The following is a 21,713-nucleotide window of genomic DNA, read 5'->3' as shown; positions in this document are numbered from 1 at the left end:
ATGGAGGTTCATAAAAGTGTAAGTGTATCTTATGGAGTTTCATAATGCTTAGAAGCAAGTTACGGTAAATGTTCTAAGTTCAATATTGAACATGCATTAAGTGAAAAATAAAAAAGAAACTAGTACAGTCTTCAGAAATGAATTTACCATGGTGATGGGAGCAGAAGGAGAAGGGCTGAGAGGTAGGGATACTATGGGGAATGGTGTGGTGATGGAACATTACACTCATGAAACCTTATCATCTCTAGTATTATAAATCACAGTGCCTAAGAGATAAATAAAATAAATAATATAGAATTAAACATTGTTGAATTTTCTAAATCCAGTCTGATTTCTTCTTTTATGTAAGATGCTAAGAAGCAAGTTATGGTAAATGTTCTACGTTCAATATTGAACATGTATTAAGTATTCATTTTTTGTAAGAATAGAAGCATAATTGCATTAACAAATGCTGTGATTGTTTCATATCCTCTCTCATGCCCCTCTATGCCTGCTCCCCAGTCATTACTGAGCGACTATAATTTGTCAGATTCATATCTGATATAGGAACAGTGAACACACGGCTCACAGGCTCTCAAAACCATGGAGTCTCAACCCACTGGGAAGGCAGACTGCAAAGCAATTAACAAAAAAATGACTAAAAGAAATACAAACGTTCAAATCTATGTATACATTTCAACTGAACCAGAACTGGGGCTCCTGGGTAGTGGTACCTTGGTGGTAAGGGGTGAGGCCTGGCTCAGTCACGTAGCCAGGGGGAAGGGGTGGGAGTGGCGGAGGGATACTAGAAACATTGGTTTTATACCAAATGTGGTTTTATACCAAATCAGGTTTTATACCAAATAAGCCTTTTGAAGGCCGAGAAGTACTAGATCAAGGGTCAATCAGTGTCTCATGGCCATTGCCATCACTCTGCTTGATTTACAGACTCTGTCATGATTGATAGCATCCCAGTAGCAACTGCCACGCCCACCGTGGGCTGACTTCTTTGCTCAGGGATCACTCCTGGTGGGGTTCCGGGGGTATCAAACCCAGGTCGGTACATGCAATCAAACACCCCAGGGCTGTACAGTTGCACAGGCCCCTTCAATGTGACTTTTTTTTCCTAAGGTCATGAACTCTTAAAGGGTTTTCTGCTCTCATGACCTAATTAACTCTCCCAGTTCCCACTGTCAATTATCCTCACTCAGCGGGTTGAGATTCAACACATATCTGTTGGGAGAATCAAGAAACAGTAGGAAACTAGTTTCTAGAATAGCACTATTCAGTCGAACTGCCTTTCTCATCAAAATCTCTGAGCTGTCCCAAAGGTACCAAATTGATCCACATGGCTATTAGACATTGACTGTAATTAAAATGAAAGAGGAACTAACTGAGCTCTTAAATTTAAGTTGAACAGGTTAAAAAAAGAATTGGAAATAGTGATATGTACACAGTGTATTGGGTAAGAGTAGGTAAGTTTGGGAGGGTAAGATCATATGGAGGAAAGGGCCAGGATCAGACTGGACTTCTGAGAAAGAAAAGCCTGGTTGTTCAAAACAGAATTGAAAATTATTGAGATATTGGTAGCCAAGCAGTGGTGGCATTATCTGATTCTTTTCCCTTGTAAATACTATTTGCTGAGTAGAGAATAGCATAAAGGAAACAAGAATTGACTATGGTAGCTGGTTAGACTGGTATCTAGCAGTCCATGGCAAAGATAATAGTGGTTTGGATTAAAATTATGGACTTTTAGGCATAATTTTTTGTTATCTTTTGGCTTTGGGACCACACATACAGAGGTGCTCAGGATTTTTTCTTGGCGCTGCTCTCAGGTCTCACTCCCGGTCCTAATCAGAGGACCATAAAGGACTCCAGGGATCAAACCCAGTTTTATCTCATGCAAGGTTAATGCCCTATCTGCTCTTCTATTGCTCTGATCCCACTTAAATATTTTTTAATGTATGTTTCAACACTTCATGATAAGCTAAATGAGTAGGAAGAAAAGAAGAAGCAAGAAAAATACCTAGATTTTTATTTGAGTAACTGAGCTTACAATATGTAGGGGAAAATTTGAAGACCAAGCATGAGGGGATTCATATTTTATGTTTATTCTTGAACTAATGTACTTTGACAATATTAATGTGTAGGGAGGATATACATTTCTCCCTACCCATTTGGGCAGGTGGAACAATAAAATTATCACCAGAAATATTACTAGAGAAATTATTAGATTAAATTACATACAAATAGAAAATCTACATAGATGCAAAAATATATTTTCTTTTTCTTTAGAGGTCATACCCAACTGCATCCAGCAATCACTCCCTTTTGGGAGCTGGGGGATCAGATGGGGTTCCAGAGATGGGAACCAGATCAGCTACATGTAAGGCGAGTGCCTTACCTGCTATACTATCTGTTGGACCCTAGATGGAAAATTGAAAGGAAACAGATACTATGTGTTTATCCTGAATTGAGGAAATAGGTGAGTTTCAATGAAAGGGAAGAATCACTCTTGTGACAAAAATGAAATGTTCTGCATTTAAATGTCCTCACACATAGTGTTCTCTGATAGAAAGTTTATTTCTGGAAGTTACTCAAAATTACAGTAATTACTGCAATAGTCTCTCTTCCAGGTAACACAGTGTGTGGTAATGGTTTCCTTTGTGTCTGGAGGGTCCTGTTTGAACATAACACAAGTGCTCAGGTGACATAGCTTCAGAAAGGCTTCTTTTAAACCTCTTCGAGGGGCTTACCTGAACAACTAGGGAGACTTTTCCTTCATAAAGGTGAGATGCCTCTGATCCATCTAAGAAAGGGTGTTTTGTTGGAAAATACTATTATTCTAGTCTGGATATTTACTAAAGGACTAGAACGAGAGTCAAAGGACATAGAAAAAAGATAAAAGAAAATTTCCTCTACCCTTCTAGTTTCTTTAATGAGATCCCCCCCAATTATGAAAGAAATACTAATAAAAGAAAATCTAAAAGAATTTAATTATATAATTATATATAGCTATAGAATACAAAATCATTGTTGGTGATTTTAATGCTAAGATAGGCCCTATCTAGTGATAATCAGTGACAGTAAAGGAATTTTGTAAGCAGTCATAATTTTTTCCTGTCTAAACTTCCACTGTGCTGTCTCTTTCTTTTCCTTCCAAATTGTAGCACGTTGAAGCACTCTTGTCTGCCTAGTGTAAAACAGTGACCTGGGGTAGAGAAGAGTTTAAGAGGCTGAGTTCATACTTTGCATGAGGTTAAATTCCCAGCACCATGTGGTCCCATGTGCATCTCCCCATGCCACTGTCAAGCACAGAGGCAGGAATAACCCTGAGTACCACTAGATGTCAATAAAATAACCAACCAAACAAACAAATCAACATATGAGAAGTTTGGCTTTGTTCTGTTTTTGTTTGTTTGGCCACACCCAGAGAGCTCCTTGCTCTGCCCTTAGGGTTCATTCCAGTCAGTGCTCAGGGAACCAAATGGGATTTCAGAGATTAAGGTCATTCCAGCTCCCAACATATTTTGAATATGCAAATCTATTTTGAAATGGTGCTGGGGAACTATCACAGAGTAAATGAGTTATCTGACTCTTTGACCTGTCCCAAGATCTTTGAACTGCACCAAAAATGGCTGCTTAGTTTAAGAAAACATCCAGCAAACAATTGTTTAAGAACTTGTAATGGACTTTCAAATGGGAGATAAAATTGGTTAGTTTCCCTACCCTCCTCTCCTACCCTTTTATCCCCTCCCTTCCCATCCACTTTTTATTGTGTGTGTGTGTGTGTGTGTGTGTGTGTGTGTGTGTGTGTGTGTGTAGAGAAAAATACAACCAATTACCTGTAAGGAAGAACAGTTTAAGCCTGCTCACACTAATCAACTCTATTCTTCAACTACTTAACTAATCTTCTTTCCCTCCCATAAAACCCTGCCTTTAAAATCTTATCCTTCCTTTGGGCACATTTTAGGCTTTTTGCTTGAATTTATGTGTCCTGAATTGCAATTCTTTGATCTCAAATAACTGTGCTTTGCCTTTTTAATTGTCTCCTGAACTGCTAGGTGAACTCCGTAAGCCAGTATTACTAGTTTAAACTTTGCTATACACTGGGAAAACATTCTAGCATCAAGATGAGTCTTTGACTAAAAATATGAAGAAGCCTAAGGAAGTTTACATTAAACATGGCATTGCAAATTTGTTTTCTTTTTCTAACAAAATTTAGTCCACTTCACAATCAGGCCACACAGGCCTGGAGTAGCAGTAGGCAGTTTTTAAGCATGCATATGCTAATGCGGGCTTAAGGTCCTTGATGCTTAAGGTCCTTGGTCCTTGGGGGCAAGAGGTTTACAGAAAATTCATTTCAAAATGTAAGAAAAAAGGGAAGTCAGAGAATAGGACTATAATTTGTGATTTCTTCAAAGGTTGGTTAGTCCAAATTTCCAACTAGTAAAGTCTATATTATTGGTAAAAGTGACAAAGAACATAAAACACTATTTAGATTCTCTGTGGTTTTGGTGGAACTAGGCAAACTACAATAGAGAAATGCTCAAACTTTTTCAAGACAAATTCTTTTGTATTCAGATCTGATAATTTGGAAAAAAGTAGTATCCACACATTTTCCAGTTCATCTTGATAGAGTAAAAGTAAAATTGTGGTCAACTGGATAATGAAAAACACAAACTGCAGGTAAAACAAACAACTGCCAGTTAGTTTCCCTTAGAGGTAGCTAGAAAACTGTTTGGGAAAACAATAGACTGTTGTTATTCCATGAGTCACCCTGGCCCCTTTTTCTGTTCTCTGGGAGCTCTCCAGCCCAGCTGTCCTCCTCCTGTGTGTCTTCCTCCTGCATGCTTCTCTTCTTCCTCCCCTTTCTACTGGGTTGCTGCATCTTTATTCATCATCTCCTCTGACTTACTCGTCTTCCTTCAGCAAAACAAATGATCTTTGAAAATAGAAATCCACTAGACATAAACACCTCAGAAAGGATCCTTCAGAAATAAGACTCCTATTCTTAAAGGTCTCCAGCTTATTTCTTATTACAGTTCTTTTACTTGGTTTTCAGTCAGATTTGTCTTCTTCAGCTTCGACAACTCCTGAGCTCTTCCTCATGCATGGACCTCTGTCTGGTTATTTCTTCCACTTTCTACAGATAGATGGCCATGTTTGTAGCATGCTTTGCCCTCACATTCCATTCACATCTGTCATTCCTGAACACTCACTTGTGTGATTTGTTGTCTGGGATTCTTTCTCCTCCAGAGCATCTAATGACACAGAGTCCAAATGGCCAGTGTAGATTTTTCAAAGACTTGTCATCTTGTTGTATGGCGACTCTGCAGCCTTGAAGAGACACTGCTATGATTATCTAAAACAGTAGATATTATATATGGTTGGAGCATCTGCAGAAGTAATCCATATCCTAGGGGTGACACAGGGGCAGTGGTGAAGATAGCACTTTAGTAGTTATAGAGTGAAGTAACACTGTCTCCACCTTATAACCTAGAACTTTAACATGACAATGACCATACACCTAAGCTATAATAATATTAATATGTATGTGTGCATAATAATAAAAATAACCTAGATCCTATTGGAGGAAGCTATCTTAGGACAAGAACAAACATCTAGAATATCTAGAGTAGACTTTTACCATGTATTTGGCATTATCCTCGCTTCTTGATTAAACCCTGGGTTGGTCCGATTTATCTTATAAATTCCATCCAGATGAATTATTCATATATTTGCAATTATAGATGCTCTTTTTATTTTTTTGTAATATACTTTAAGGGAGCAAACCTGTTGTGCTCAAGGCTTACTCCTGTATCTGTGATCAGGAAACACTCTTGGCAGAACTCAGGGGACTCCATGGGGTCCTGGCACCTAAACCTTGGTCACCCAAGTGCAAGAACAATGCCCTGCCTACTTTCCTGGCTCTCTAGCTCCCTTAGTTGTTCTTTATATCCTGCTACTTTACCTGGTATTGATTTGTTTGCTCAATCAGACCAAGAGTAACCCTGAGGGGCAATTTCCTCTGTGGCCCTAAAATAGCATGTGAACTCCGTGAGAGTAAAGCAATGGCTGTTTTCCTCAGTTTTGAACCACATTGTTTAGCATACTATCTGGCCCCAGATGGGTAGGTCACTAAATGCTAGCTGAATAAATACAGATAGTGAAAATTTTAAAAGTCGCTTTAAAACATATTATAATTCATAATTCTATGTTAGAAGACAGCATGGACTACACTTATTTTACTATACTAAACTATTATTTGTAGAAGTTTAATAACAGATCCTGTTTTGGAAAGGAAGCTTAGTATGTAAAGACATACTAAAAATAAATTTGGGGAAAATTGTGTTCCAAATAGTGTTTTTCAACCTACATTGAGTTAGAGGTCTCTGTGGGATTGTTGACACCCACCATTGATTTGGGGGTCCCACCCCCATGAATCTGATTTTCTAGATGTGGTTATAGAACCACTTGAAAAATTTGCTTGAAACTATGGATACAGTGGAGTCAAGAATGACTGTTTCAGATCCATTGTCTTTAATCATATACCTGTTTAGTAATGATGTAATGCTGTATATTTAGAATTCAAAATCTTTTACATAGTTAAATATGAGTGACTAAATTGCTTTGTATGTATATTGAGTATTCTACAATTTTGGTAATACTTTGTTTTCTTCAAACTTTATTAAGTTTTAAAATTGTGACAATTTTGGAGGGAATGTTGCTCATGATCTTGGTATTTCTTCATCATATTGTTCCTAATGCAGCTACTTGCTTTCTTAGTGACATTTGTGAAACCCGTTTGGAAATGAAACAATAATCATTCTACTTCAGTGAGAATTTCAAAACCAGAAATGTGGTAGCTGTTGAATTTGGCCTTTACTCGGGGTAAAAATCAATGTAACTCGCTTATTTACAAAGTTAAGTGCATGCAAATTAATTTAAATGCAATAGCACAATATTTCTGGAGCCCTTTATCCAAAATTAAAATGTGAAAAGATTAAATGGGCCAGATGCTATTTATGAATGAGTAAGTATTTTTTCCCCTTTAAGCAGTTAAAATTATGCTTAGTTTATAAGTGGCAGAAAATCTGAAATAACTACTTGGGACCAAAGGCAAATGAAATGGTGGGTTATTAGCCTTCATTTTAACCAAAAAACGCCTTGTAATTATTAGCATCTAAGGCAATTTACTGTAGACACTTACTGGAGCAATCGGCAAATCTCACCGGACTCCCAAGTCAGCTGGATATTATTTGAATCTGTGTTTACTTTTGAATGGGAGAATATTTCGGGGATCTCAAACCTCACTAACTATCAGAATCCCGTGTAGGATTAATGAAAACTTATTTGAGGGCCCCACTGTGAAGATTTCCGATTGAAAAGATCTGCACAGAGTCCCACAGTTGATGTTTGGGGCTGTTCTGTGGAGCTTGAGACCCCTTCTCAGTGTTATTTGGGGAGTTCTAATGTGTGAGGCAGTTTTGAGATTTTCCTTATTCTAATTATCTACAGCTGATGAGAGGGTGAAGCAAACTTTTTTGAAATACGTACATTTGCTTTCCCCTAAAAGCAGAGTAGTTGTTTAATGAGATTCATTCAGAGATAAATTTAACACTCTCATATCCTAGTGCTTTTTGAGTGCGGGTACTTTCTTGAAGTTGTACTTTCATTAGCATATATACTAATGTGCTATGCACAGTGCAGTTAGATTCTCTTCTATCTCTAAGCCTTATTATTGTCTCACTGGGTTGTCTTTTTATTGTCGCAAATTGTAAATAGTATACTCTCATTAGGCTCATTGCTTATGGAATTTTACCTGTTGACAAAATGATGGTTTTATTATGTTAGAATTTGTCTGTTGATATAAAGAAAGCATAAGGAGGATGTTTAGGAGATTTTCTGTACAGCCTCTCATTCTGGTAACTCCTTAATCTACAGTTTATTGATATATCGTCTTCAAACTAAGAAAATTGATTTACTTAAATTTATTGAGATAAGAGTTCAGTTTTCCTTAGGACAAATGCCAAACAGGAAAAATGAGTTCAAATAAGAAGAAAATTAAGAAAATAGCAACAATAAAAATTGTCAGTCCTTAATTGGTGTCAAAAGCTTTCTAAATTTTAAACCTGTCTTCAGTTTTACTTTGTTGTGATACTCAGCAACTAAAGTGCTACTTTAATTACTTTAATTATTAGTGGCCTAGATCTCAGGTACTCCTTTCCTGAGTAAAATGTTCCCTGTGGGTATCTTAAAATTCTCTCTTGCTAATTATTTTCCTTGACGTTATTTAGTATGAACTACATTTAGTGAAACTTAGTGTACGTGGGTGTCATTTTATGTCCCAGGTGGTGGCATTGCTGGGCAACTATTCTCTACAAGAAACAATTGAGGGGAAATATCAGGAGAGTAAATATTTAAATGATACATAGATTCTGTACTGGTTTTATTTTTGCATAGCTTGAACTGATTCAGGACAATTTATAACAATTTTCTAGGTTTTAATTTTTTTTCTGGTTTCTGATAGAAAATTTAAAAGTTTTAAAGTTGCATATTTGATACTTGCTGATATAGACATTTATATGCCAACAGATTACTAAGATTTACGCTGTTTTTTGATAGCTATATTTATTGCAATTTGCTGAATTTCTGTTGAATGTTGAATTTTATTTTTATCATTAGGGAAGTTACATTATTTGTGAGTAATAATAAATGTAATTAATTCTCATGGAATCTAAAATAACTTCTTTATTTATTAGTAACAAGTATATTTAGTGGCTGGTGAGTTAAAGAAAGCAATACAAGTTTGAAACTCCATGGCAGGAAAGAAAAGAAAAACTTTTGGAAATCATGTCTAAGTATTTTCTCTCCCATTTAAAAATGATCTTTAGTTTTGGGCATGTTTCATTTCTGGTGAATTCTATAATATATTATATTAAATGTACATTTGTATAATATATTATATTACTAATTAATTTCACATGGAAAAATAAGACAAAACTAGCAAAATTATTTCTTTCACAATTACCGGAAAATCTAATTATAGATTAAAGATTATGAGATGGCTTTCAAAAGATTTTTAAAATAAAAGTAAATTTACTTGAAATACTTAAATCAAGCTTTACTCTTCTTGGTATAATTATAACACTCAATTATACAGTTTCTTATTTATGATACAACATGAGACCCATTTTAAATATTTATTATTATTCTTGTTTCTAGCTTATCATTCAGTCTCATGAAATCATTAAGTGAAGTTGAGATTTCTCTATTCTTTGTCTAAGGATAGTTTGGTGACTATCCCTGCTGTGCTCTGGGATTATTCCTGTCTGTGCTCAGGATTACTCTTGGTGGTGCTAGGGGAAGCATGTATGGTGTCAAGAATAGACCCAGATTTGTCATATTTAAAGCAAGTTCTTTACCCATTGTACTATCTCTCCAGCTTTCTGCTTTTTGTAGAGAAGTTTAGCTGAAAGACAGAATTTCTGCTTATGCACCATTGTTTATTGTTTAGTTTTATATTCCTATTAATCTTCATGAAAATGCATGGCAATTTGGTAATTTAAAGCTACCTCTTTGCCAGATATTTCCATACAATACTCGGAAAGACGTTTCTGCTCTTTTTTTTTCTTGCTATCTTAATAACATCATTTTAAACATTTTAAAGTCTTTTTTCATTCCTGCTTTATAATGACTAGATTTAATTTTATTCCTGCTTTATGATGATTTAAAAGTATCTTGGGAAATAGAGTCAAGAATAAAGAGAGCATTAGTTTTAATGCTTCAAATATCTTTCTTATGCCTTTTTAATTTTAGAATTCAAAAATACTACCAAAATGTACTTTTTCAGAAATAGTAACAATTTCAACCAGAGAAAAGTTTCAAAATGTGACTGATCCTCCTTTTGTCTCTGAAAAAACAAATAAAATTTGATGTTTCAACAGTCACTTTTGTGAAATGACCTGAGGTTAATTAGACTGTTTTTTGGCAGACTTAAGAATATAAGATTTTCACTGTTAGCTAGAGGAAGCTTCTTTAACTCTAGCCTAAAGAGCTCGCCTAAGGATGTAGATTAGGCTAGATTTTAGAATTTGCTAGAAAAGTAACTAATATTTCTTCTTTCTTGATAAAACAAATACCCTGCTTGTAGAAGTTCACTGTATCACTGCCATCCCGTTGTTCACCGATTTACTCGTTTTTCCCAGTGCTGCCATATTAGAGGCTCTTTCAGGGTCAGGGGGATGAGACCTATTATTGTTACTGTTTTTGGCATATCGAATACACCATGGGGAGCTTGCCAGGCTCTGCTGTGTGGGTGGATACTCTCGGATCTCAGAAGCTTGCTGAACTCCCCTATATATATTATTTTATTTATATATTATAATTTATATATTATTAAATTATATATTATTTATAATATATAAATAAAATAAATATTTCCCTCTATGATTCATTGTCTACTATCTGAATCCCATCAAATATGGTGTGGTAATTATGAAAAATGGGTAGGGAGTGTCTGATGATATGCAAAAGTAGCCACATGGTCCAGGAATACATTCACTCATATGTGAGGCTCAGCCCAAGCATGTGGGAAGCAGCCTGGAGTGTGGCGATGGTTGAGTAGTGGAGTTAGGCTGCTGGGGCTGGGTCCCTTGGGGCAGGCAGGGCTCTCAACCGCCCGCCTCTGGTATGCCCCAAGTGAAAATAGCTTGGTGCAGAGTCCCTTGTAGAAGTTAAACTAACAAAACTTTTTCCAAAGCAGTCACTTAAAAAAGAACTAGATCACTTGACTTTCTGTTAATCATTGATTTGCTCGAGCGGGTGCCAGTAATGTCTCCATTTGTTCCCTGTCACATGCTACTGTAGCCTAATGGAGTCTGTTTGTTCTAGAAACACGAAGAGCCTCAAACCGATCATTCAGGGTCTTGACGAAGAAGTCTGACCATCTTGTAGGTGGTCGGCCACGCGGTCTTTTGAGGTCCCGTGGAATCCAGTCAGTAATGGCTCTAGTCCAGTGGCCGTCTACAAATCTCATTACATGCCCAGCCCATCTGATTTTCGACACCTTGACAAATGACACAGCGTCTCGGATTCTTGATCATCGACAAAGGTCAGAACTCTGGATTCTTTCTCTCATTTGTGTGAAACATGATACTCCAAGCATAGCTCTTTTGATTCCTCTTTGGGAGACCCAAATAGCGTCCCCATCCTGCTTTCATAGGGCCCAAGTCTCTAAGGCATATGTTAATGCAGGAAGAACAGTGGAATTGAAGAGATATGCTCGGAGCTGGAGGTTCTTCATCCTCTTAGCTATTTCTTTGATGTTATTGAAGGCATTCCAAGCTGCTCTCTTCCTCCTGCACAACTCAAGTGCCAGGTCATTTGTCATGTTGACTTCTCAACTTAGGTACACATAACTTTTGCATTCGGAGATGGTCATTTCATTGAGAGCAAATGGAACGTCAGGAATGAGATTGTTTCTCATAAACATTGTCTTCATGAGACTCAGCTGTAGTCTGACCTTTCTACACTCACAGTCGAAGTGGGCCATCATTTGTGCCACTTGGCTAATGTTTGATGTTATTAGAACGATGTCATCAGCAAAATGGAGTTGGTGCAGTTGCCAACCATCTACCTTCACTCCCATTCCTTCCCATTCCAGTCGTTGCATGATGTTCTCGAGGGTGGCACTGAAGAGTTTTGATGAAATGGTATCTCCCTGCTGAACCCCTCTCTTGACATCGATTATCACTTCTTGGTAGAGTGATGAAAGCCTGGTGGTAAATTCATAATACAGCTCACGGAGGATTCTGTTGTATTGAGTTTGAATGCCCTGATTGGCTAGGGCTTCAATGACTGCTTTTGTCTCAACAGAATCAAAGGCCTTCTTTAAATCAATGAACGTTAGACAGAGCGGCATCTTGAACTCCCAAGAAACCTTAATGAGCTTGGTTATCATGTGGATTTGGTCAATCATGCTTAGTCCTTTTCGGAAACCAGCTTGCTAACATGGTTGTCCTTCATCTAGGCTTCTGCCAATCCTTTTCAGGATGACAGGAGTGAACAGCTTGTAGATGACAGACAATAGGCAGATTGGGTGATAGTTGCCAATGTCGTGGATGTACTTCTTGTACAGTAGTACAGTCCTGCTGGTTTTCCATTGGGATGGAAACTTGCATTCAGACAGGTAGCGTGTGAAGAGCAGAGCCAACGTATTGATGACTACTGATGGCAGGTTCTTCAGGTGTTCAAGTCTGACCTTGTCTGGGCCAGGTGCTTTTTGTTTCTTTACCAATGAAATGGCGTGTCGAATTTCGAAAGGGAGAACATTGGAAAATGACATATCCATCCTGCAGAATTTGGTATGTAGGCAGGTGGACGTGCCTATCAAAGAGATCTGAGTAGAAGTCTTAGATAATCTTCTCCATTGACCTTCTGGAAGATGTGCTAGATCCATTAGGATATTGGAGGGCAGTTATCTTGGTCTTGTAGTTGGTGAAGTACAGTCGAGCATTACGAATGCTTTTCCTGGCTTCTGCTGCATCTACCAGCACTTCTGCTCTTCTCCTTTTGAGGTCTCCCTTTATCGCATCTCTACACTGCTTTGCGAGCTTGAACGTTCGCTTGCGATTGCTTGAGGCATGCGCTAAAAGTCGATGTTGGTGAATGAATGAGCTCAGGAGTTTTTGAAGACATGTGAAAAGGCTCTATCCCAAAAAGCCTCTACTCCTCTCAGAGAGCCTGGCAATCTACCGAGAATATTCTGCCCACATGGCAGAGCCTGGCAAACTAACTGTTGCATATTTGATATGCCAAAACCAGTAATTACAATGGGTGTCATTCCCTTGACCCTGAAGGAGTCACCAATATGGCAGTGTTGAGAAGGATGAGGAAGGAGAGGCTGATAAAATCTCAAGGCCGAACTAGGCTGCCAAAATGAAGAAAGCCAAAAATGATTTTCTGTACTTTCAATGCATGTATGTTAGCGTCAGATGCATCCATCAAGGACCTGATTGTACAATTGAGAAAGATCAAGTATGACATCATTGGTTGGACCGAGACAAGAAGGCATCAATCACGTTATGCTGTTTTCCACACTGGAAAAGAACTATTCCTCTTAACATCCGACAAAAGAGGCATTGGTGGTTTTGGTGTCATTGTCAACATAAACTTGGCCATGAGCATTGATTGATTTGAATGCCTAACAACCCTAATCGAACCATTACACTTGAATAGATGTAGTTCACTGCTGGTTGTTCCTATCTTTGTTGACTACTCATCAACATCCAATTATGATGAAGGAGAAATTGAGAAGTTCTACATGGAGCTGGAGAAGTTCTATAATGAAGACCAAACCTTCTACAAGATCATTGTTGGTAATGTTAATGCCAAGATAGGATGGAGAAGACCAGCCGAAGAACTCCACATCGGGACCCATGGCCTAGAATGGAACGAACAGGGTGAGAGTTTGTCTGAGTTCATCATATCAACCAAGAACATCCATGGTAACTCACAGTTCCAGAAGTCCGAATCTAAACATTGGACTTGGGAGTCTCCTGCTGAACGGTTCCACAATGAAATTGACCAAATCATATTCAATTGATGGTTTTGCCTGGCTGATGTCGCTGTTGTCCCAAAATTCCAAATGGGATCGAAGCACTGTCTTCTTCGTGCAAAATTCTACTTCACAGAGTGGGGAGAAAGGGCTGCAAAGCTTAAGAAGAGAACTCCCAGAATGATCACCAACTGGGAGCTGGCACTATTGCTGCAATATGGCACGATGCTGTCGTTGACAACATTGATGAGGAATTCAATAGAATGATTCAGCACCTCCATGATTGTGTGATAAATGCCAATAGAGAGATATCCACACACAAAAAAAGAACACCAGATTTTTTTAAGACTAAGTATAGGACAGTAATTTGCAAAGATATTTTTTAAATTTTAAATAAATCATTTAAGTGGCCAGAGAGATACTACAGCAGTTTAGGTGCTTGCTTTGCATGTAACTGAACTGGATTTCATCCCAGCATTTCATATGATCCATATGAATGATTTCTGAATGCAAAGTCAAGAGTCATTCCTGAGCATACTGGCTATAGCCAAAACCCAAAATTATTATTTTTTTCCCCTTTATTTTATTTTATTTTTTTTAAGTTGTAGATTTACAATTTTTTGTGCTTTGGTTTCAAATACAATGATCAGATACCCATCCCTCCACCAGTGCCCATTTTCCACCACCATGGATAATATCCCTCCCACCCCCATCCCCCCATCCCCCCTGTCTCTGTGGCAGGGCAATCCCCTGTGTTCTCTCTCTCCTTTTGGGTGTTGTGGTCTGCAAAAGAGGCATTGAGTGGCAAACATGTTCAGTCCATAGTCTACTTTCGACATGCATCTCCCCTCCTGGGAGGATCCTCCAAACATCCTTTATTTGGTGCTCCCTTCTCTATCTGAACAGCCCTTTCCTCTAGGATACCCGGCTGGCCTCTAAGTTATGGAGTAATCCTCCTGGTGCTGATCTCAGCTATTCTTGGGTATTAATCTCATACTTTGTTACTTTATATCCCCCAGATGAATGCAATCTTTCTATGTCTATCCCTCTCTTTCTGACTCATTTCGCTTAGCATGATACTTTCCATATTGTACCACTTGTATGTAAATTTCATGACTTCATCTTTTCTAAGAGCTACATAGTACTCCATTGTGTAGATGTACCAAAGTTTCTTTAACCAGTCATCTGTTCTTGGGCATTCAGAAAACCCAAAATTATTAAAAAATCAAAATATATGGTCAAGAGTGAAATAAAATCCAACAAGCCTAGTTTGTGTATATAATTTTGTCAAGATAGGTAATTAACAACATTTCTTGAGAAATTATAATTATAGGTTGTTCATGGTGATAGAATTTGCTTTTAGACTATGTACTAGTATAGTACAATCTCTTTTGTGATCCAATGCAGCAAAAGAAGAACTCCAAGATGTCAATTCTTTGTCTCCCAAATAGTATAAAAATGTGGAAAGTACCAGGGTTTAATATATGCTTTAGTGAGAATTTGAATAGCTGCTCCATAAAATTGTAAAAGTTGTTTATAGTTCTCCTTGTGCATTATATATCATAAGTCTATTTTCTTCCCCCTTATTGATTGATTGATTGCTCTGAGTTAATTATAACTATATCAAGGAGAGAACAGCTTGACTTAAGTATTTCAAGTAAGTTTATTTTTATTTTAAAAATCCTTTGAAAGAAGCATGCGTATGAGGCATTTTAGTATAACAAATGTGACCTGGGAACAAATGGTGATAGAGTAGGTTCATAACTTTGCTCTTAGTTGATTAGTTGATTGCCAGAGGATCAACTAACAGTTAAACAGGAAAATAGGGCACTGAGAATTTCCATGGTTCAATGTGAGAGAGAAACACTCTTGTGCCTCTGAGACTAACATCAAACACATCCTGCACTGAAGAAGGACATGGTATCATAATACCATACTCAAGCTTATTTTAAAGGAAGATGATTGGAGAAAAATAACTGGAGGATCCAGTTCAGGGCATGAGAACAAGATCACCAGGCTGTGAGCTAAAACACAGGCTCTATGGAAATTATATAGAGATAAACATCATTGAACCAGGCAAAGCTTGGGGTACCCCACACTGGCTGCAAGGAGTGAAAATGTAAATGCATTCTAGGCCACACTCTTTCCATCTGTACTTGATGAGTACTAACCTTGTGAAGAATCCTGAGGGTGGGAAGATTACAGATTTGGGTTCTCAGTCTGGGGTCCTTGAGTGGATGGATCTTAGTGGTTCCATGAATACCCATTTATCAGCACATTCATAACAGGCTGGATTGCTCCATACCCCTCCCCTACACTGCCGTGTAAATACAGTGCTTAGTATCTATAAAAATCAGCAGAAACATAAGTAAATAAATAAAGACAAGTCAAGCTACAGCAATGCCTGTTGGAAAAGTTAAACTAGCTCAGTTCTAAGTTGCTGATCCAGATGGTTATGAAAAAATACAAGAAAAGTTTCAGTTGTGAAACGAGCAGACAAAAGATATATAGCATATGGCATTTGAAACCTCAAGGAAATGGCATCAAATGGAGAGAACAAATCTTGAGAATCAAACCTCAAAACTTGAAGGATTATACCTTCTAAATAGTTTAAAATTACTATAATTAAAAAACTCAGGGAGGGAAAAGGAAAACCAGGCAACTCAAAGTAATAGCAGAGAACTCAGAAAAATTAATGAGCTCAAAAATAAAATGAATCAACAGAAGATAGAAATCAAACTTTATGTAAGAAAAACGCAGAGTCAGGATGAAGAATTCAATAACTTTTTATTCTTTTCCTGATAACTTCCTTCTTTCCATCCAACTTTTCTTCTTTTCTTCCTCCATTTCTTCCTTCTTTGCAGGAATTGAACCCATGTCATTACATTCATGGTCTCACAAATGCAAGGCAAGTGCTCTGTCACTGAACCATATCTTACTAGGTCAACTAGTTGCTAAGGTAACTCTAGTTTCCTAAAATGTAGCAGGTTATTTGTTTGAGTGCTTTACTGTTTTCTGGTGAGCACTTGCATTACTAAGGATTTATACTGTGTTCCATATTTTCTGATACCTTGTGGTTTCTATCCTATTCTATATTTTTGTCTTTTTTGTTTCCTCTTTGATTCCATGCTTGTTCAATAGTCAATTATTTAATCTACAAATGCATAAGTTTTCCAGTTTTCCTTTCATGGTTACTTGAAAATCTATTTTAGATGTGATTTATATTTTTCTTATTTTATTTATACCTGAGTTATGTCAGGTACAAGGGAAAATCAAGATTGGCAAGCCTTTACCTGAACTTAAAGAAGACATAACTGTAACATATTAAACAAAACAAAGGAGAAATGTTACAATAGATGCCAAAGATATACAAGATATTGTAAGAGCTAGCTAAGAAAAAAATTATGATGTTAAAATGGAAAATGTAGAGAATAAAGATTATTGAATCATACAGCCTCACAAGACCAATCAGGAGGTAAATAAAATCAGATCAGACCAGTTATTAGTAAGAAAATAAAAAAATTAATAAAAATTCTCCCCCAAAACAAAATCCCAAGGCCAACAGATTATTAGTTAGTGCTTCAGAGGTGATATCACCTACCATCCTCAGGCTCTTCTAGAAAATGAAAGAAATAGGAATTCTACTTAAGTCTCAATGAGACTGACTTCACCTAAATCCTGAATATCATCTTTATATATTATGAAATAAATAAAAGAAAATTTCAGACCAATATTTCTGAGGAGCATAATTGCAAATATCCTCAACAATTGAATTAAATAGTATCAAAAGGATTATATACCATGATCAAGTGGGATTTATTCCAGGATCATGAGGATGGTCAAATATATCAATGTACTACTGGGATGTAAAACTAGAAACAAATATCATATGGTCACATAATCGATAACTGAAGTCATCAAGAGGGAGGAAAGGGAAAGGCAGGGATGGACCTGCCTAGAAAGGAGATGGTGGATGGTTTTAGGCACAGTGGTTTCATAAAGTTTCACTACATTTATATGCCAAAAGTATAAACGTTCTTTAAAAATCCATGTGAAAGGAAAAGGAGTTCAATGATTGACAGCATGAGATTTCTATAGAAATCTATAGAAATTGAATAGACCCAATGTAACAACAAGTCATATGCTTGCAGATGAGGAAGTATGGTGCTTTAGGTGGAAGAAGATAAAAAATAAACATATCTGAAGCCTAGTAGGGAGAGTGCTCGTCCAGCTCCGCGGGACTGCCCACCAGTCCGTCGGCCCCTCCCCTCCAGTTGGGTAGGGGGCGTCCATCCGGGAAGCGCTCCTGCCCCCCAGTCGCGCCTTGGATTCCTGCCTGAAGCCCAGTGGGGAGAGTGCCCTTCCAGCTCCACGGGATCGCCCACCAGTCTGTCAGCCCCTCCCCTCCAGGTGGGTAGGGGGCGTCCAGCCAGGAAGCGCTCCTGCCCCCCAGCAGTGCCTCAGATTCCAGCCTGAAGCCCAGCCGGGAGACTGTCGACCACCCTTCCTCCATTCCAGGATCCTGGGTGGGAGTTGCCTGGGACAGGCTAGGGGCATGGCCACCAGGAAAGGGGCGTGGCCTCTTAAAAGTGGGCGTGGCCTTCTCCTCGGCTAACTCGGCCACAGTTATATCACTCACATCAAGCACTCAGGACTCTCATCCCACAACTTGCCGCCTAATACCAACCAAAAATTTCCCACCTCTTCTACTACAATCCAACAACAGCACACTCGCCTACTCAATTTCCAACAAAGACCTGTTTGAAAATAGCTGTATAAGCTCAGTACCAAATAGCACCTCCTCCAAAAGTTTCACTCAATGTTGGTTATAAAACAAAGAATAACGCCTGATTGAGAAGAAGGTCAAACTCAGAAATGTAGAAGGGTGCCTACCATCGACAAAACCTTATTGTTATGGGATCCTTTCCCACTATAAGAGGGAACAGTATAATCTGCGCTGGACGGGAACCGAGGCCCATTTTTCGGCAACAAAACTGAATGGCTCCTGGCAGTCTCTCTTCATTCAACCAGGTACAGCCTGCCCCCACGGCTTGGGACTCCCCCAGGGAATGCGCAGCTAGCTCAATTCCCTAGAATTGCCGGTTTTCTCCCTTGACCTGCGCGGGATGGGAACTGAGGCAACATCACATCCCGCGGCAACAAAGCTGAACGGATCCGGGAACTCTCTCCTCACTCAACCAGAATAGTAACAGTGAATGTAAAGGACTAAACCACACTGGTCACAATGGTAAAGCAACGCAAAAACCCACCAAACTTTCTTATTGAAGAGGCTAGCCCAGAAGACACCAACAGTATTGTAGTGTTAGACAACCTCTCTGACAAGGAATTCAGAAGGGAGCTACTTAGAATGCTTAGGGAACTAAAAGAAACAATGGAAAGCAATGCCAATAAAAGACAAGAGGATTTGAAGGCAGAAATGAGAAAAATGCAATCAGAAATGTCGGACCTGAAAAACCTGGTACGCGAATTGAAAACCTCAGTGGAAGGCCTCAGAAGCAGAGTAACAGCTGCTGAGAACAGAATCAGGGAGCTCGAAGATGAAGTTCAGAGACTCGCCAGAAAAGAGCAGAAAATGGAAAAGAGACTCACAGTTCGGGAACAGATGGCAAGAGAAGATCGTGATGAAGCCAAGAGGGGTAACATAAGAATTATTGGAGTCCAGGAGGGACAGGAAGAAAACCCTGATGAAGAAGAAACTGTCAAAAACATCATTGCTACAACATTTCCAGAGCTGAAGAAAACTTGTGACCACATTCAGGAGGCCCGAAGGGTACTAGCTAGAAGAAATCCGAACAAAAATACCCCAAGACACATCCTGATCAGAATGACCAAAACTTTAGACAGAGACAAAATTCTAAATGCAGCAAGATTGAAGAAAGAAATCTCTTACAAAGGAGCATCCTTAAAATTCACAACTGATTTTTCTGATGAAACACTCATGGCCCGAAAACAGTGGTGGGACATAGTGAAAAAACTCAATGAAATAAATGCCTCTCCAAAAATATTTTACCCAACGAGACTCTCATTCATAATAGAAGGAACAACACACAGTTTCACAGACAAAGAACAGCACAGGACCTTCATAGACTCAAGACCATGGTTACAAGTACAACTAAATGGGCTACTTTAAGATAGGACAGGCCCCTCAAATACACCTAATTTCAACAGAACAATGGGACAAAATCCCATAACAATAATCTCTCTCAATGTCAATGGGCTAAATGCACCAATTAAAAGACACAGAGTGGCAGGAGGGATTAGTAAATTGAACCCAACATTCTGCTGCCTGCAAGAAACACACCTCAATAGTCAAAGCAAACACAGACTCAGAGTCAAAGGCTGGAAAAAAAATCCTACAGGCAAACAGCTCCAATAAAAAAGCTGGGGTAGCCACCTTAATATCAGACCACATCGACTTCAGAGTGAAGAAGGTCATAAGAGACAGTGAAGGCCATTTCTTATTGATCAAAGGATCTGTACAACAGGAAGAACTTACAATAATAAATGTATATGCACCTAACGAGAGACCAGCAAAGTACTTAAAACAACTACTCATAGATTTGGAAAAAGATATCAATAGCAACACAATACTAGTGGGAGACTTCAACACCGCTTTGTCACCTCTGGATAGATCAACCAGACTCAAGCTTAGCAAGGACATACTTCATCTGAGGGAAACAATGGAAGAAAGGGACTTAGTATATATATCCAGGACACTTCATCCTCAAAAAGCTGAATACACATTCTTCTCAAGTGTACTTGGAACATTCTCCAAGATAGACCACATGCTGAGTAACAAAACATACCTCCATAAAATTAAGAAGATAGAGATTGTATCAACAATCTTCTCAGACCAAAATGCGCTTAAATTAGAAGTAAATCACACACAAAAACAGAAAACTAAATCAAACACCTGGAAATTAAACAGTGCGCTACTGAACAACGAGTGGCTTAGACAGGAAATTAAAGAGGAAATCAAAAGATTCCTAGAAACAAATGAAAATGAGTACACGAGTTACCAAAACTTATGGGACACAGCAAAAGCTGTCTTAAGAGGAAAGTTTATAGCTCTACAAGCATTCCTCAGAAAGGAGGAGCGAGCCCACATAAATAAACTAACCTCACAGCCTAAGAACTTGGAGAAGGACCAACAAAAGGAGCACAACCCCAACAGGAGGAAGGAAATAATAAAACTCAGGGCAGAGATTAACGAGATGGAAACCCAAAAACAATCGGAAAGATCAATGAAACCAAGAGTGGGTTCTTTGAGAAAATTACCAAGATCGATAAGCCTCTAGCAAAACTCAAAAAGAAGGGGAGAGAGAAAACCCTAATAAACCGAATCAGAAATGAAAAGGGGGTCATAACAACAGAAACTACAGAAATTCAAAGGATCCTCAAGGGAGTACTTTGAGAAGCTTTATGCCACGGAACATCAAAACCTCGAGGAAATGGATAAATTCCTAGACTCCTACAGACTCCCAAGGCTGAACCAAGAAGAACTGGAATACCTGAACAGACCTATCACCACCAAGGAAATTGAAATGGTAATAAAAAGTCTCCCCAAGCACAATAGCCCTGGCCCAGATGGATTCACTAGTGAATTCTTCCAAATCTTTAAGGAAGACTTACTCCCAATCCTCTTTATGCTTTTCCACGAAATTGAAATATCAAAAACACTTCCGAATAGTTTCTACAAAGCGAATATCACACTGATACCAAAAGCAGACAGAGATACCACAAAGAAAGAGAGTCTGCCTTGCACGCAGCCAACATGGCCGACCCGAGTTCGATTCCTCCACCCCTCTCGGAGAGCCCGGCAAGCTACTGAGAGTATTCGATATGCCAGACACAGTAACAACAAAGTCTCCAATGGAGACGTTACTGGGCCCGCTCGAGCAAATTGATGATCAACGGGAGGGCCTTTTCTTTACTTTTACTTTAACCCTGATGAACACAGATGCAAAGATCCTCAACAAACTACTAGCAAATAGAATCCAACTACTCATCAAAAAGATCATACACCATGACCAAGTAGGATTCATCCCAGGGATGAAAGGATTGTTTAACATTTGGAAATCAATCAACATAATTCATCATATCAACAAAAGAAAAGATAAAAAGCATATGATCATATCAATAGATGCAGAGA

This window comes from Sorex fumeus, unplaced genomic scaffold, assembly GCF_029834395.1.
Source record: "Sorex fumeus unplaced genomic scaffold, SorFum_2.1 ptg000131l, whole genome shotgun sequence".
Lineage (NCBI taxonomy): Eukaryota > Metazoa > Chordata > Mammalia > Eulipotyphla > Soricidae > Sorex > Sorex fumeus.
This window is presented reverse-complemented; position numbering follows the sequence as displayed.